This window comes from Lepidochelys olivacea, assembly GCF_965140295.1.
Source record: "Lepidochelys olivacea isolate rLepOli2 genome assembly, chromosome: 10".
Lineage (NCBI taxonomy): Eukaryota > Metazoa > Chordata > Testudines > Cheloniidae > Lepidochelys > Lepidochelys olivacea.
Window position 1 is genome coordinate 83703471 of NC_140420.1, and position 19552 is coordinate 83723022.

Below are 19552 nucleotides of genomic sequence, written 5' to 3' on the forward strand. Positions count from 1 at the left end.
TGCAAAGCCATCCACAATGTCATGCATTTTACCCAGAGTCATGGTTCTTCTGAGCAGGATGCGATTAATGGCCCTGCAAACTTGTATGAACACGATTCCAATGGTTGACTTCCCCACTCCAAACTGGTTAGCGACTGATCGGTAGCTGTCTGGAGTTGCCAGCTTCCAGATTGCAATAGCCACCCGCTTCTCCACCATCAGAGCAACTCTCAATCTCATGTCCTGTGCCACAGGATAGGGGAGAGCTCCTCACACAGCCCCATGAAAGTGGCTTTTCTCATCTGAAAGTTCTGCAGCCACTGCTTGTCATCCCAGACTTGCATGACAGTGTGATCCCACCACTCAGTGCTTGTTTCCTGAGCCCAAAAGTGGCGTTCCACGGTGGTGAGCATGCCCGTGAATGCCACAAGCAAACTCGTGTCATATGCGTTACTCAAGTCGATATCATTGTCGGAGCCCTTGCTGTCACTTTGGATCATAAAGAATAACTCGACTGCCAAACGTGACATGCTGGCAAGACTCGTCAGCACACTCCTCAGCAGTTTGGGCTCCATTCCCGCAGACTGAAAGGGAAGACAGAGCGTGCAGTACAAAAAATGTTGAAAGATGGTGCCAAATGTGGACAGAAGCACAGGGATTGCTGGGATGCGAACTGATGCATCACAGGGCGTTGGGACAGGACCCAGAATGCTCTGCACTCCCTGCCCCCTTCCCACAAGCCACAGTGCCAGAATGGGAAGAGGTGCTCTGTGGGATAGCTGCCCATAATGCACCACTCCCAATGCCACTGCAAGTGCTGCAAATGTGACCACGCCACTGCGCTTGTTCCTGTCAGTGTGGAAAGACTGCAGCACTTTCCCTACTGCGCTCTCCAAAGGCGGGTTTAACTCAAAGCGCTCTACATCTGCAAGTGTAGCCATGCCCTATGTTAGGCTGGCTGGTCTATAACTCCTGAATCCTCTTTGTTCCCCTTTTTAGAGATAGGTGCTATGTTTGTCCTTCTCCAGTCTTCTGGGACCTCACCCATTCTTCAGTAGTTCTCAAAGATAATTGCTAACGATCCCAAAATTGCTTCAGCTAGTTCCTTAAGTACCCTAGGATGAATTTTGTCATGTCCTGCTGACTTGTATACATCTAACTTACCTAAATATTGTTCAATATGTTCTATCTCTATTTTGGCTTGCACTCCTTACCCCTCGTTGATATAGTGTTGAATATCTGGTCATAATTAACATTTTTAATGAAGACTGAAGTGAAATAAGCATTAACTCAACTTTCTCTTGATGTCATCAGATATTAGCTTTCCTTCCTCACTAAGCAGAGGACCTACACTTTCCTTTGTCTTTTTTCTTGCTCCTAATATATTAAAATAACCTCTTCTTATTGCCTTTACACCCTTGGTAGGTGTAACTCATTTTTTGCCTGAGCCCTTTCTGATTTTGTTCATATATGCTTGTGCTATTCTTTTTTACTTCCTCTTAGCAATTTGACAATGTTTCTACTTTTTGTAGGATTCCTTTTTTGAAACCCTTGAAGTTATGCATTACCTACAGTCCCTACCTATATGATCACTTAATGTATTATTTGAGAAATGATATGATAAACATTTTTTCTACAACCTTAGATACACACTAATAACATCTCTTTACCTTAGCCATTAATCTCTGATGTCGAAGTTTAGCAAATGCTTTCTGAAAATTTACGTTTAATGATTCCCCTATCTTGCCACAATATTTTTAAAGAATTCCGAGAGATTAGGAAAGGAAGACCTACCCTCCTGAAGTCCACATGTACTCTCCTGAATGAGATTGTGTTTTTCCAAGTGTTCCTTAAGATTTTTTTCCCAGAGTACTAGAGTATGTCAGCAGCGGGCAGCCCTTGTCAATGACACTCCTTCAACAGATTCTCATTCTCAAAAAGTTAATTAAATTAAACTTTTAAAAAATCACCTTGGTAGCCAGACATAAGCAGAATACAAGATGTTTCTCTTCCTTCAGGAAAGCTGCCGTCATGTATTATATCAGTTAATTGGGTTCAACTAACACTTGGAAAATTCAGTTACTCCTGAGCAACTTGGATTAAAATAATGGAAACCCTGCTATTTAGCAGCATATTATGTCTCAAAACATACACATTTCCCTTGTGCATAAAAGCACTCAGCACATAAAGATGGATAGCAAACTGAAGATTGGCAAAGGCTATATGTACAGTGTGACCTTGATTATTCAAATGTCATGGGAGGCACTTAATACATTCACGTAGTTGAGAGCGTCTTCAGTGAAAGCAACAGACGTCAGGGACGTGACCCTATTTTGGATAAAGTGAGGATCAGATCATAGAAATTGTACCGTATCCCCAGGGCAGAACTGAGGGAATAATCTGATTGGCTAGCTGGAAATCTGGTCCTGAGGGGTCTGAATGGAATGGTTTTAATACAGCAGCTTAAGCCTGTTTGTGTTATAATGATCTATGTTTTTTTCCAAAGAAGGCATTATAAGACATAGCTGCTCATTTGGAAGTGTTTCTTGCATGCACACGGTACTGTGCCTTTAATTCATCCTGGGTTCATTCCCTTTCACTTGCAAGCTTGAACCCTTCCTCACATCCTCAGAATTGCCTACAGTGGGAGTTGCAGCAGGTGTTCGGCACCTCCAGGATCAGGATGTAAGACACCAATATGTGTGATTACGGGGGACAACTTCCACTTTCTCGGGTGTGAAGGGACTGTGCAGGGCCCAGGGCTGAGCAATACACTAGAACTGTGCTGTTATGTCACAGACATGCCCTGTTTTGGGAGATCCCTTACACAAGCTGGTTTCAGTTAAACTTCACTCTTTAAGATGAAGAGCAGCATTTCCCCCAGGCTCCCTGCAGTTCTCTAACAGATTCTGTTGAAAGTTTTTTAAGACTTCTCAAATTCAGGAGCATCCGTCTTGCACTATATGCTGAGTCTGAGCTTCAGCATCATTTCATCCTGTGTTTGCAGAGCAGTTTGTTTACCTGCCAGTGGAAATGTTCGTGAGGGACCTTCCTCTTGGTTTTAAATTATAGTACTCCCCTCCAAATCAGCTTTTAGTCTGGCCATTCAATAGGCATGATATTCTGTATAATTATTTGTGTTGATTTACGTTGATCTCAGTGGCGACAATACACTGTTGTTTTACTGCTGATGACAGGCCACGTGGTGCCCTACTTTATGCACTTCAGTGTGGAGAAAAATGGGCCCAATCAGTGGGAAAAGGAAGCCATTCCTCTGCAGCATGTTCCTTCCAAACTTAGATGCTGGGGAAGCTCCTTCATGCAAGATCCCCCAGGGACGGGCTCCGTGTTGAGGGAGACAGTCTGGGGTTGGAGAGAAGGTACCAGGCAGCAGCCATTGGAGGATTCTGCAGAATGTAGATTTGTTAAGAGGGATGTGGGCAAGGATTACTGACGGGAGCTCCGGCTACTGACCTGACCAATATTTCCAAAGTACCATTCATCATGAAATGCTAATAATTGCATGGGATGGCAAATGTCTACAGAAAAGGTGAGTGGGGGGCGGGAAACTTAACCTGATCCTCTTTGGTCCTCTATTGCTGAGGCTATAAAACCAACCAATCACCATGGTTATTGCTACAGTCAACTCTTAATGGTGTGAATCTCTGCTTCTGTGTTGACTGGATTAGTTAGAAAAAGTTCTGACCTGTGAGGGCATGACTGGGGTCTCTGGCATATGGCTTCTGATGGCACAAACAATTAATTCAGTGTTGGGTAAGTGACTATCATAGTAGCATCATCCAGAGAAGTCAAATGTATCCATCCACCATCAGCACCCCCCATACCTTTAGTTCCGGCACATATTGTTGCATAGCTAGTGCCCCATGAGTTATGAGCGTGAATATAAGACACAATGAAACTTATATGCAAGTGAAAGTTCCAGGTGAGCATATTGTCTTAGCCCTGGTCTACACTAGGAGTTGAGGTCGAATTTAGCAGCGTTAAATCGATTTAACCCTGCACCCATTCACACAACGAAACCCCCTTTTTTTTTTTGACTTAAAGGGCTCTTAAAATCGATTTTCTTATTCCACCCCCGGCAAGGGGATTAGCGCTGAAATTGGCCTTGCTGGGTCGAATTTGGAGTACTGTGGATGCAATTAAACGGTATTGGCTTCCGGGAGCTATCCCACAGTGCTCCATTGTGACTGCTCTGGACAGCACTCTCAACTCAGATCCACTGGCCAGGTACAGGAAAAGGCCCGTGAACTTTTGCATTTCAATTTCCTGTTTGGCCAGCATGGCAAGCTGCAGGTGAGTGCAGAGCTCATCAGCAGAGGTGACCATGATGGAGTCCCAGAATCGCAAAAGAGCTCCAGCATGGACCGAACGGGAGGTACAGGATCTGATCGCTGTATGCGGAGAGGAATCCGTGCTATCAGAACTACGTTCCAGTTTTCGAAATGCCCAAAACATTTGTCAAAATCTCCCAGGGCATGAAGGACAGAGGCCATAACGGGGACCCAAAGCAGTGCCACGTGAAACTTAAGGAGCTGAGGCAAGCCTACCAGAAAACCAGAGAGGCAAACGGCCGCTCCGGGTCAGAGCCCCAAACATGCCACTTCTATGATGAGCTGCATGCCATTTTAGGGGGTTCAGTCACCACTACCCCAGCCATGGTGTTTGACTCCTTCAATGGAGATGGAGGCAACACGGAAGCAGGTTTTGGGGACGAGGAAGATGATGAGGATGATGAAGTTGTAGACAACTCACAGCAAGCAAGCGGAAAAACCAGTTTTCCTGACAGCCAGGAACTGTTTCTCACCCTGGACCTGGAGCCAGTACCCCCTGAACCCACCCAAGGCTGCCTCCCGGACCCGCCAGGCGGAGAAGGGACCTCCAGTGAGTGTACCTTTTAAAATACTATACATGGTTTAAAAGCAAGCATGTGAAAGGATTAATTTGCCCTGGCATTTGCGGCTCTCCTGGATGTACTCCCAAAGCCTTTGCAAAAGGTTTCTGGGGAGGGCAGCCTTATTCATGGTAGGACACTTTACCACTCCAGGCCAGTAGCATGTATTCGGGAATCATTGTAGAACAAAGCATTGCAGTGTATGTTTGCCTGCGTTCAAACAACATCCGTTCTTTATCTCTCTATGTTATCCTCAGGAGAGTGATATCATTCATGGTCACCTGGTTGAAATAGAGTGCTTTTCTTAAGGGGACATTCAGAGGTGTCCGTTCCTGCTGGGCTGTTTGCCTGTGGCTGAACAGAAACATTCCTGCTGTTAGCCACAGGGAGGGGGGAGGGGCTAGCCACTTGGTGGGGGGAGGTAAAATGCGACCTTGGAACGAAAGCACATGTGCTATGTATGTAATGTTAATAGCAAGGTCTACCGTGAAAGAGTCTACCCATTGTTCTATAAAATGTGTCTTAAATACCAGTGCCCCCTTTTTTTTTCTCCACCAGCTGCATGTGTTTCAAGGATCACAGTTTTAAAGTTTTAAACTTTTAAAGTGCTGTGTGGCCTTGTCCTTCCCTCCTCTACCACCCCGCCCAGTGCTTCTCTCCTCCACCACCCTTCCCGGGCTACCTTGGCAGTTATCCCACAATTTGTGTGATGAATTAATAAAGAATGCATGAATGTGAAGCAACAATGACCTTATTGCCTCTGCAAGTGGTGATCAAAGGGAGGAGAGGAGGATGGGTAGCTTACAGGGAAGTAGAGTCAACCAAGGGGCGGGGGGTTTCATCAAGGAGAAACAAACGGAACTTTCACACCGTAGCCTGGCCAGTCACAAAACTAGTTTTCAAAGCTTCTCTGATGTGCACCGCACCCTCCTGTGCTCTTCTAACCATCCTGGTATCTGGCTGCATGTAACCAGTGGCCAGACGATTTGCCTCAACATCCCACCCCGCCATAAACGTCTCCCCCTTACTCTCACAGATATTGTGGAGCGCACAGCAAGCAGTAATAACAGTGGGAATATTGGTTTCGCTGAGGTCTAACTGAGTCAGTAAACTGCACCAGTGCACTTTTAAACGTCCAAATGCACATTCTACCACCATTCTGCACTTGCTCAGCCTGTAGTTGAACAGCTCCTGACCACTGTCCAGGCTGCCTGTGTACGGCTTCATGAGCTATGGCATTAAGGGGTAGGCTGGGTCCCCAAGGATACATATAGGCATTTCAACATCCGCAACGGTTATTTTCTGGTCTGGGAATAAAGTCCCTTCTTGCAGCTTTTGAAACAGACCAGAGTTCCTGAAGATGCGAGCGTCATGCACCTTTCCCGGCCATCCCACGTTGATGTTGGTGAAATGTCCCTTGTGATCCACCAGTACTTGCAGCACTATCGAAAAGTACCCCTTGCAGTTTATGTACTCACCGGCTTGGTGCTCCGGTGCCAAGATAGAGATATGGGTTCCGTCTATGGCCCCACCACAGTTAGGGAATCCCATTGCAGCAAAGCCATCCACTGTGACCTGCACATTTCCCAGGGTCACTACCCTTGATATCAGCAGATCTTTGATTGTGTTGGCTACTTGCATCACAGCAGCCCCCACAGTAGATTTGCCCACTCCAAATTGATTCCCGACTGACCGGTAGCTGTCTGGCATTGCAAGCTTCCACAGGGCTATTGCCACTCGCTTCTCAACTGTGAGGGCTGCTCTCATCTTGGTATTCATGCGCTTCAGGGCAGGGGAAAGCAAGTCACAAAGTTCCATGAAAGTGCCCTTATGCATGCGAAAGTTTCGCAGCCACTGGGAATCGTCCTAGACCTGCAACACTATGCGGTCCCACTAGTCTGTGCTTGTTTCCCGGGCCCAGAATCAGCATTCCACTGCATGAACCTGCCCCATTAGCACCATGATGCCCGCATTGCCAGGGCCCGTGCTTTGAGAGAAGCCTGTGTCCATGTCCTCATCACTCCCGTCACCGCGCTGACATGACCTACTCGCCCGGTTTCGTTTTGCCAGGTTCTGGTGCTGTATATACTGCTGGATAATGCGTGTGGTGTTTAATGTGCTCCTAATTGCCAAAGTGATCTGAGCCGGCTGCATGCTTGCCGTGATATGGCGTCTGCACAGAAAAAAGGCTTGGAACGATTGTCTGCCATTGCTCTGACGGAGGGAGGGGCGACTGATGACATAGCTTGCAGGGTTGGCTTACAGGGAATTAAAATCAACAAAGGGGATGGCTTTACATCAAGGAGAAACAAAAACAACTGTCATACAGAATGGCCCCCTCAAGGATTGAACTCAAACCTCTGGGGTTAGCAGGCCAATGCTCAACCCACTAAGCTATCCCTCCCTCTGGTATTTCAGGCGGGACTGAATCTCCATTAAAGTTTTCAAGGTGCCCCTGACAGACCTCACCAAAATGATTGTCAGCTGTTGATTTTAGGGAGGGGGGAGCAAATGAATACAAAACAAATCTGGTCTATTTCTTGTTTTGATCCACTCTATCTATCTTTTACATCTTTGGCTGGCAGCAGACGGCGCAATAGGACTGCTAGCCATCCTCCTCTCCTGCCTGCCCAGCAGAAGATGGTGCAATAGGACTGCTAGCCATCCACATCTCCTGCCTGCTCACCATAAGATGGTACAATAGGACTGCCTGCAGGACTAAAGAGAATGACCTGGTCGAGTTACTCCTAATTTAGTCCCTGCGCACATGTCTGCCCAGGCGCTCCTGACTGACCTTACCGAGGCTGCCAGGAGCACCTCAGACACGATGAGGATGGTTTTCAGGCCTATTGCACCATCTGCTGCCACAAGGCAATGGGTTGCTGCTGCTGTGTAGCAATGCAGTACTGCGTCTGCCAACACCCAGGAGACATACGGTGACAGTGAGCTGAGCGGGCTCCATGCTTGCCGTGGTATGGCGTCTGCACAGGTAACTCAGGAAAAAAGGTGCAAACAATTGTCTGCCGTTGCTTTCACAGAGGGAGGGAGGGCCTGACAACATGTACCCAGAACCACCTGCGACAATGTTTTTTGCCCCATCAGGCATTGGGATCTCAACCCAGAATTCCAATGGGCAGCGGAGACTGCGGGAACTGTGGGATAGGTACCCACAGTGCAACGCTCCGGAAGTCGACTCTAGCCTCGGTACTGTGGAAGCGCTCCGCCTAGTGAATGCACTTAGAGCATTTTGTGTGGGGACACGCACACTCGACTATATAAAAACAATTTCTAAAATAATGACTTCTATAAATTCGACCTAATTTCGTAGTGTAGACATACCCTTAGTCCTTTCTACTGTTGTGCCCATGTTGTACCTTAAGGCCTGGTCCACACTAGAGAGTTAGTCAGTGTCTGCACTACAATGGTGCTCCCATCCATGTAAATGGCCCACAACATCAAATTAATAACTCCACCTCCACAAGAGGAGTAATGCTTACGTTGATATAGTTAGGGTGATGCAGTGTCTCTGTAGGCACCTGTTAGCTGTCAGCTGCTGTTAGCTGTCAGCTGGAGTCCTCCCCACTGCCAGGAACTGGCAGCCTGGAGACTCAATTTCACAGCAGGGAGTCTACCAGCAGTGAAATTGACATTCTTGTCAGTTTCACAACTGCTCTTTTTTCACATTTTGTCTCTGGCTCCAGAAGAGGTTCCTCTGGTCAGAGCTGCAGACCACTGACAGCATTATGAAGACACTTGTACTGTCACTGACCAAGACTTGCAATCTCCAATTCTAGCAGGATGGCTCTTTTTATGATTGCTTAATGGCATGTCCCCAGACCAAGGGTTAAGTGCAAAAAAGGAACATATCTATTAGCATATACACTCCATAGAAGGAAAGACTCCCTGTGTAGGTCATAGATGCCTGTATGCTCCCAGAGCCAGAGAGAAGCATGCAGAAAGACACAGGGCTCAGGCTCTAGAGACACAAATAGACTTTCGCTACCATAAATGTACGTATACTTTACATATCTAACTTTATTTACATATGCAAAGTGTGTAAAAGTGGACCACAGTGTTGAGTATTGCATATTTTATAAATCTGAAACAGACACAAATAGAACACAACGTGTTGTTAAAAATGGCTAGAAGACCAGAAACAGCTGACCTTGGGAAGTTATTTAGCTCTAGTTTCACATTTTAAATACCATCAAAACATGCTGTATTTTATGCCCTTGAGCTAGAGCAATCTGTTTTCATCAGAATCTGATGATGTTTTTGTTACACCCCATGTACAGAATGATGGAATAATTCCAGCGCCCGAGGGCAACAAGTGCAATGTTAAACGTACTTATTTTATATTTTACACTTTGTTCCTGAGTAAATCTGATTAGATGCTCTGATAGTTGGTATGCAATTCATTGATGAATTGTTCCATAAAAGTATTATATGTGCAGTTCTTGAGACTGCCAAACATTTGTTATACTTTGGGTCTGATTTTTACAATCCAGCTTTCCTTTTTGCAGATGTAAATCTAAATATCTGATTGCACTTGTCAACCAGGCAGTGAGATCTGCACATGTCCTCATCTGTAAGTGCAAAAAGGAGGACCAGGCTGAGGCTCTATATAAAAACAGGCTTTTGCATTTATATAGTGATTAGTACTGTGTCTAGAGCAATGACTCCAGAGGCATCGCAGATTAATAGTTGTGTTGTTATAGATATATAGACTGTAAACATTCAATGCAAAATAAATTATATAAAATGCAACATTATACTTGAAATTTTAGAAGCAAAAGGTCAGGGAGTTCCAACGTATGATGGATACATACAGTGTTTTGTATTACGGAATATGGCAATGGCTTACCTGTGTTCATATGGATGTGTAATGTGTCCCAGTTATAGTTCTGTTGGAACCATAATTTTCAGCTTCCTGACTTATACAGGTGTAAAATCTGTCAGTGTTGTATTATCAGAGTCTGTTGTATTTGTATTCCTGAGTGATCACAGATTGAAATACAGTAAATGCTACATATCACTGATAGTCCACCTCCAGTACCTGGGTTCTATAGGATGCTCTGAGATGAGCAGGGTGGGAAGACTACGGACCTTTCATATTCAGTCATGTTTGGCATGCATTTGGCAGTAGTCCTGCCTGACACTGTTAATCTCTCTGTGGAGCCGTGCATATGCAGAGACTGAAGAATTCCTCAGCGAAGCTGTACGTGAATTAGTATATTTTCCTCTTCAAGAGTAACTTCCAGCAACATTATAGTTACTAATGCATATCAAAAGCACAGCAGACCATAAAATTACTCCTAGGGCATTAACATTTTTGTAAATGGTTACTCTTTCGATTAGATTCTTCTGGATGTGTGTGCGCTCACTTACCCGTGGATAGCAGATATATTTCTATTGACCCTGCTAATTTTCAGCGTCAGATTACCCAGTTTGGGTAACAAGTGTGAATTGGAATAGGTGGGTTAATGCAGAATGTCTCTGTGGTTCAGCTTCTCCTTCTATTCACTTCGAATAGGTCCACATGTTATTCCTCGACTTTAGCAAAGCTTTTGACACGGTCTCCCACAGTATTCTTGTCAGCAAGTTAAAGAAGTATGGGCTGGATGGATGCACTACAAGATGGGTAGAAAGTTGGCTAGATTGTCGGGCTCAACAGGTAGTGATCAATGGCTCCATGTCTAGTTGGCAGCCGGTATCTAGCGGTGTGCCCCAAGGGTCGGTCCTGGGGCCGGTTTTGTTCAATATCTTCATTAATGATCTGGAGGATGGTGTCGATTGCACCCTCAGCAAGTTTGCGGATGACACTAAACTGGGAGGAGTGGTAGATACGCTGGAGGGTAGGGATAGGATACAGAGGGACCTAGACAAACTGGAGGATTGGGCCAAAAGAAATCTGATGAGGTTCAACAAGGGCAAGTGCAGAGTCCTGCACTTAGGACGGAAGAATCCAATGCACAGCTACATACTAGGGACCGAATGGCTCGGCAGCAGTTCTGCAGAGAAGGACCTAGGGGTGACAGTGGATGAGAAGCTGGATATGAGTCAGCAGTGTGCCCTTGTTGCCAAGAAGGCCAATGGCATTTTGGAGTGTATAAGTAGGGGCATTGCCAGCAGATTGAGGGACGTGATCGTTCCCCTCTATTCGACATTGGTGAGGCCTCATCTGGAGTACTGTGTCCAGTTTTGGGCCCCACACTACAAGAAGGATGTGGAGAAATTGGAGAGAGTCCAGCGAAGGGCAACAAAAATGATTAGGGGTCTGGAACAAATGACTTATGAGGAGAGGCTGAGGGAACTGGGATTGTTCAGTCTATGGAAGAGAAGAATGAGAGGGGATTTGATAGCTGCTTATAACTACCTGAAAGGTGGATCCAAAGAGGATGGATCTAGACTATTCTCAGTGATAGCAGATGACAGGACAAGGAGTAATGGTCTCAAGTTGCAGTGGGGGAGATTTAGGTTGGATATTAGGAAAACTTTTTCACTAGGAGGGTGGTGAAACACTGGAATGCGTTACCTAGGGAGGTGGTAGAATCCCCTTCCTTAGAAGTTTTTAAGGTCAGGCTTGACAAAGCCCTGGCTGGGATGATTTAGTTGGGATTGGTCCTGCTCTGGGCAGGGGTTGGACTAGATGGCCTCCAGAGGTCCCTTCCAACTCTGTTATTCTATGATTCTATGATTCACTCTTTTTAATGGCATTTAGCTCTTATATAGCACTTTGTAAATGTCAAAAGAAAATTAGCATTAGCCTTCTTGCGGAAATTAAGGTCCAGAGCGATGTAAGTGACCTGACAAGGTCATTGAGCAAGCTAATAGCAGACCCAGAAATAGAGAAGTGAGGTTTGTGACAGGTTTCAGAGTAGGTTTGTGGAAATCCAGTCCAGAGTCCTGTCTACTGGACCACCCCATCTAGACAAATTAGAGGATTGGGCCAAAAGAAATCTGATGAAGTTCAACAAGGACGAGTGCAGAGTCCTGCACTTAGGACGGAAGAATCCCATGCACCGCTACAGGCTGAGGACCGACCGGCGAAGCGGCAGTTCTGCAGAAAAGGACCTGGGGATTACAGTGGACGAGAAGCTGGATAGGAGTCAGCAGTGTGCCCTTGTTGCCAAGAAGGCTAATGGCATATTGGGCTGAATTAGTAGGATCATTGCCAGCAGATTGAGGGAAGAGATTATTCTCCTCTATTCGGCACTGGTGAGGCCACATCTGGAGTATTGCATCCTGTTTTGGGCCCCCCACTACAGAAAGGATGTGGACAAATTGGAGAGAGTCCAGCGGAGGACAACGAAAATTATTAGGGGGCTGGGGCACATGATTTACGAGGAGAGGCTGAGGGAACTGGGCTTAATTTAGTCTGCAAAAGAGAAGCACAAGGGCGGATTTGATAGCAGCCTTCAACTACCTGAAGGGGGGTTCCAAAGAGGATGGAGCTCGGCTGTTCTCAGTGGTGGCAGATGACAGAACAAGGAGCAATGGTCTCAAGTGGCAGTGGTGGAGGTTTAGATTGGATATTAGGAAACACTATTTCACTAGGAGGGTGATGAAGCACTGGAATGGGTAACCTAGGGAAGTGGTGGAATCTCCATCCTTAGAGGTTTTTAAGGCCCGGCTTGACAAACCCCTGGCTGGGATGATTTAGTTGGGGTTGGTCCCACTTTGAGCAGGGGGTTGGACTAGATGACCCCATGAGGTCTCTTCCAACCCTAATCTTCTATGATGATTCTATGATCTCCCCAGAGCTATTTTTAAAGAAGTAACTATGGGCTACTTAAGTTTTATTACCTTACTTGTCTTCAAGAGCTAGTATCTAAACTTGGATCTTAATTGCTACTTACCAAAATTCAATTTAAGATTTGTATTTTCAGAAACTTGATAACTAAATATTGTTTAAACTGATACTTACAGAAACTTCAACTAAACTTACAGTCCAGTAAAATTCAGTCTAATGCCAAATAGACTTCTTGCTAAACAACTGTATGCACTCACATTTCACTGTCATATTCTGTTCATTCCTGACTTTCTCTCTGTTACCTTGTGCCAAGGGAACAGTTTATTTGAGAACCAGTCTCCTGTTGCAGCTCAGAGGTCCTCTGCTGCTAGCCATCAATAGTCAACAGACCTGGGACTCTCTGCAATGCCAGGCTCTTAAAATGCTTATGCTCCTTGTCACATGCTGACTGGCCCCTTTAAAAGAGAGCAGGTCCAGTGACTCCTTACTTGCTGCCCCAAAGGGTTTAAGGGCGGGCACCTGAGCCTTACAAAGAGGAAACACCAGCAGAGGAGGGTGACTATCCACTGATCTTTGCTCAGCCCAGGGAGGTAAGGGTGCTGCTGGAGGACGCTGTCACAGAGGCTGCAGAGAGCAGAAGGCTCCTGCAGGAGACTCTGAGTAGCCAGGGGAACAGCAGAAGGTGTTTACCTGTTGACCTGTGAGGCTCCGTTTACACTACGAGCTCGGGGTGTGACCCGGCGTCCTCACACTCTCCAGTTGAGTGAGCGCGAGTGTGAAGAGCAGCATAGCTGCATTGGGTGGGTAATGGCAGCAGAGGCATGGCTGAGTCATGCCGAGAACAAGGATGCCTGAAACCACTGGGTATGTTCTCAGCCGAGCTGCCACTGCCCGTGCTCCTACAGCGACGCTGCTCGTTGTTCTTGAGCTAGAGCAGGTGTGCGTACACACGCAGTATAGGGGTGGCCTGAGAGAGAGCTGAAGAAGGCTGGGCTTTAGCTAGAAAGGGCTGGGAGTGGCTGCTGCGGGAGAGCAGGCCGAGAGAGGAGATGCGCTCCAGGACTGGCTGAAGATGCTGGAGCTGAGTAGGAACTTTGGGGTTGGAGCGATGGACTTTATTTTGGGACTTTGGACATTGTTTTCAACAGTCTGTCGTTAAACCAGCCCCGGGCAGGGATGGTGTTTGCCTGTGGGGAGCCTATTAAAGAGTTCTGAGAGAAACTGAAACTGAAAAAGGCTTCTACAGAGCCACACCAGGTCTTGAGGGGACATGTGGGAAGTGATGTGCCCTATTACACTCCAACAGCTGTTTTCTTGTCCTTTCCAGCCTTTATTTCCTCTGTTTTCCTTCCCTTTACCCCATTCTCCTCCTCCCCTCTGCCTCACTTCACGTTTCCTTGGTGTACACCCCCTGTCCCCTGTTTTCCTTCAAGTGCCATTTGGCCGGAGCTCCTACTGTGGAATCTTTTGGGTACGTCTACACAGCAGAACCAAAACCCATGGCAGCAAGTCTCGGAGCCTGGGTTGACAGACCCAGGCCAATGCTAGGGGGCTATAAATAGCAGCATAGATGCTTCAGTCCAAGGGGGAACATCTTTGTGGCTATTTTTAGCCCTGTAGCGTGAGCCTCAGCCAGTTGGCCTGGCCTCTGAGACTTGGTGCTGTGGATTGCTGTGTAGACATATTATTCCTCCCTACCCTGGACATCAGCGTTCCTTCCCCCGTTAACGGGGTCACGTAAAGCATTCTGCTGGTTCTCTTGAGCACAGCAGAAGACAGGAATATCACTCCAGACCTACTTCATTACAGAAGTACCTGCAGTGCCAGACTGGGGAGGCCAAAGCCTCTAGGACAGGAGAAAAGTGGAGCCTGTGAGTATGGCACTTAGTGGAAAAAGGCCACAAAGTGAGTACAAAGTACTTTTACACCCACATAAAGGCTCTTTTATGCTGTCAAAGTGGTGTAAAGGGGCACTAGTATAAATGAGAATCAGACCCTGTGAGTGCTTTGAGTTTCTCAGGTGAAAGGCTGTGTTGTTCATTAGCTGTTTCCGTTAGATTGTTATTGTGTAAGTGTTTTTGTTAAAGGTCTGAGGACACCATCCTGTCCTCAGTTATGCAGGTGCAATTGCTGCATCCCTTGTAATGTCAGCTGTTTTGCTTATGCTCAGGACTTGCGGAGATGTGAGTTCTCCCTTATCCAGACAAGGTCAAGTCCGTGAGATGAGAGAGGAAGGATTTCTTTTCCCTTTTTTCCACTTGATTGCAAACATTTAAATCTTTTAAAATATGCAAGAAATGTTTTTAAACCCTTCAGACCCAAAGTATTTTCTCCTTATAGAAAAGTCACACTGGAGAGTGAAAGCAGCTTCAGTCTCAGCCTTTAATCCTGACAATGTGTGATACCAGCAGTCAAAATGTGTGACACATGATCAAAATGTGGAACATTGGTGTTTGGTAGTGTCTTGTTCCATAACTGACAATTTGTAATGGCTTTTAAACTACAAAACCTGATTTAATTGAGGTGTTCTCACTGTGGGAATTAAATAAACCAGCTTTAAAAAGAAAATCTTGAAAAACAATGTTCACTGCGTACAATCATGTGAATTCCCTGAACTAGCAAAGAGAAGGACCGGAGGAGCTAATGGGTCTTTTCGATATCTAATGGCCAACTCACAGAAATAATAAAGCCATACTACTAATGGACGTGGTTCTTTCAGATCAGGGCAGTTTCTGAAGCTGACCGTGGTGGCTTGCATCCCCACGCCTAAACACGCTATTTCTGCACCAGCATTTATTGCACAATAAACAATACATGTATTTATAAATAATAGGTATCTATTGTCTAACACTTCTGTAGCCATGGGTGATTCTTGAGTGAAAAATATATAATTTCAAATTAATTGTCAGTTATTTCTATTTCTATTGCAGTAGCTCTTAGGGGCCCCACACAGGGATCAGGACTGCACTGTACAGAGAGAGACAAAGCAGGCTGCTTCCTAGTACAGAAAGGCACAGCTCACCCCACTTCAGCATAGGCCGCCTGTCTGCACACTGATTCTGATGGCATGCTTCCCTACAGAGCCACCCTGCCTGCAAGCAGGATCAGGAAAACCCCAAAGAATTTAAAATGCTAAGTCACTGTTTTCAGTACACCACCTTAGTAAAAAGACAGTTCCTGCCCCAAAGAGCTTGCAGTCTTGGTTAATAAGATGCAATAGGTGCATAAGACAAACAAGTGCCTGGATGCTAGGGAGGGAGAGCAATAATATGAGCCTGTTTTCATAAAGAGTATCACTTTTAGAATGAAAGGGGTTTAGGAAGCCAGTTCTGATCATTCACCCCTCACAGCTGCATGGCCTGTCACAAATCTGTATTTAACACATTTTAAAAATTCATATTTATCCAAAAGAGTGGAATTCAAGTAGAAGTTTTCACTTAAAAATGTAAATCCAAGGAAGAATGTCAAGAGCTCATACAGGCTCAGTTGTCGCTTTTCCTCCCCTCTTTATCCTGTCAAGTTTGAGTGAGGATGGCAATCCATACTACAGCTGTGACTTATCCCAGCAGCTCCTGCTTATGATCAGTCAGGAACAAAGATCTTCTGTTGCAAGTGAGCAATCTGAAGTTTAATTTTGTTTTTAAACCCCACCAATACATTCTTTCCGGAATTCAGACTTTAGCAGGAAAAATACCAGTCCACTTGGTGACGGACAGTGATACCGAGATGGGGGAAAGCCAGTTACCCTTTGTGGTCCTGCCTCTTCTCAGGGATAAGCTGCATTCATTGGCACTTTGAGACCCGCAAGCCTTTGCTGATGTGGCACATTGGCAGGCTCTGACAAACCACTTCTCATTGTCTACTTAGCAAGTTATTTATGTCTAGACAATTTCAGGTGCCAAAAGGGAGGTTCCCCTTACCGGCAGGCTGAAATGCAGGGCCTGCATCCTCAGAGAAAGAAGTGATGCCAGATGGATGGAAAGAATAGCTATGTTAGTTCCTTAGCTGAGTCTTTATTTCAGCTGGGCTCTGGGTTGACTTTCTGGAGTCAGACTATCAGATGATTTCATATGCTTACCATTAGTTCTAGTGGTGAGTTTCTGACCTAGACAGTAGGTCTGGCAAGAGATGGACTATATCTGTCATGTGGATGATTTAAAATCTGTTTCTACAAACAAAGACTGTAATCATGACCTGATTCAACAGGTTAGCACATTAGAGATGAGGCCAGTCCATGAAGTTTGAATCCAGAATCAAACTTCCCCAAAGGTTAGGGGAGTTCAGATCGAGGGGTTTGGGTCAGGTCACACCCAGATGTGACATGCATTTCTCTACTGAGCTACATTACACAGCATTTGTGCAATGGTTTTTTGGTACCTTTGAGTAATATATAGAATCAAAAATAAGAGATGGAAAAGATTTCTTCCAAGGCAGGTTTGTTCCCTGCATTATACTCTCCAGTGCTTTTCTGATCAAGCTGAAAATATTCCAAGCAAAGAGACTTCTTCCACTTTCCTTGGAAGTCTATCCCACAATTTAATTCCCTGTCAGGAAGTTTGTTCTGATATTTACCCAAAATTGTCATGTTCTCATTGCATCAGTAAGCATCTACTGCAGGAACCTGTCATCTTGGCATAAAGAGCGAATCTCATTTTCACCTCATTCAGCATTACTGGGGGATTGCATTATGGACGGGGGGAGGGGGAATGGGAATCATGTCTGTCCAGTGGTTTGCACTGTCCTTTTGTGGCTAATGCAGATACAGGTATAGCCTCATGAAGATGAATGATCCCTTTCCTTTTCTTCCCTGTGGCAAGTGACGAGCTGAAAGGGAGGGACATTCTGTCGCTATTTGTGAGAGCAGTTTGGAGTCTAGGGAATCCAAAGTCAAGACTGGGTTCTGATCTTCATTACACCAGAGTTGCTCCTGGGACTTCAGTAACTTAGGTCAGAATTTGACTCGCAGACACTTATAAAAAAAGAAATATTTCATTGTGCCATTGTTACCATACAATTTCTTCAAGCAACTGCAATCAAAGAACAAGCCATTGCAGAGCAAGCACTAGCAAATTCTAGGCATGTGGTCTGTCATGCAGGCCTGAGGCAGCCCTTGTAATCCTGTCTGCTTGCGAGTGGTTCATGCTAAGAATGGGCTACGTCTCAACCTCTCTGTTTCCTGCAGAACGCGCTGCTTCACTTTCTTTGCCCTTGGAAGCCAAGGTCTGGTGCTAACACCCAATGTACAGCTGCAGAGAGAAGCTTGCTCTCTTCTTGTTGAAAGAAAAGAGGGTTATGGCCTAACCCAAACAATGCTTAAGCCCACTCAATAGCTTAAAAAGAGGGAGTGACACATAAAACAGCCAGAGAAATCCCCACAGATGGGCTCTTTTTGAGCAATGTTTTCCGTTGGACTTCTCTAGCCACTTTTGTTATGTGCTCTCCCATCCTTAGAGTATGAGCAGCATCATTACGAGGACTTTGAAAGTGAGGTAGCTGGCAGCTGGGGGGGCGAGCAGTCTGCCTAGAGGAAGGTGTGAGAATATTGGCAGGGAAGCCCTGACCTGATCACCCCCAATTCTTCACACAGAAAAGCTGATGCATTTCAGAGCAGTATTTCATCAGTGAGTAGTTACACATTGGCAATGGCTTCATGCTGTGAATAACACAGGAGCTGCCTTTGTTTTGCCTTTGGGGAAATACAGCGGTTGTAAGATATCATAGCAGAGGGCCTGACTCACACTACTGGGTGCAGTGCTTACTACCCTCAGTGGTTCTGCTGACACCTGAGATGAACTGTACCTATTAGCATATATTTGCTGGATCGAGGCCTTGCCTAGCAGTTGGCGGGGTGGGTGGGGGATGGGTGTCTCAAGTGTTGTCTTGAAGTGACAGTACCAGCCCATTTGCCCCCAGTGGGGAGGACACATGGCTATGAACAGAATTTTTTCAGCTCTTAATAATAATAATGAAGTCTGTCCTCCCAAAGTTCCAGTGCAGTTTGGGAAGACCCTGCAACATTTGCTGCAAGTGCTTTTGCACAAGTGGCTGTGAAAAGTGTATAGGTCACAGCAGATGCTGCCTCACCTGAGTTAATTACATTTTGATGGGTGGCCTGGTCTCTGAGCAGTGTCTTTTCTTGAGAGGCAGCAGCCGTTACTGTGCTGTGTATTGTGTGTCTGTTTGATGGTACAGCGGTTCTTGTTTAGTGCCTTTTTGCCTGTTTTGCTTGGTCTGCGTGTGTATGGAGTACTCCCCACATTCTGCAAGAGCCGTCCCCAGGTACATCATTGCCTGTACAATCTGTGTACATTAACATGAGTCTTACAGTACTGGTGTGCACCTGCATTGAGAGCCCTATTGCTTATGTCCAGACTCTGGATGCCTTAAATTGGAAATACCCAGTACTCACCAGGAACGCGTATTTGTAGGTGTAGCATCATATTGCATCAGGAAAGGCGCAGTCACCACTAAGTAGTAATGTGATGTGACGCGATGCAAGAGGAGAGCAGCGGGAGGCTGGGAGCACAGTATAGAAGCTGATTTAGAAAATACGCTTTGCTGTACTTAGGAGCGAATATTTATGAAAATTACTGTCTCCTTTGAGCTAAATAATGGACACTTGTAAGTAGCCCTGGTTATAATGAGGGGTGTGCTGACCAAATGCCACCTGCAGGTCAGTGAGCTGGCCGAGTCATTTGTGCGCACACTCATCCCTCCTGCTTCATTCACTGGAGTGCCACTGTTCTGACGGTGAAAACAGGACACAGTCTGGAGACCGAACTCATGCTATTCGCCTGGTTAGTTTGCTTGGGAAAGCGCTCCCTTCACATCCATTTGTTTAATATAATGTTTCTACCTCCCAAAAAGGCAACATCCCAGTGGGGAATCTGCTGCTGTTTTTTATAAAC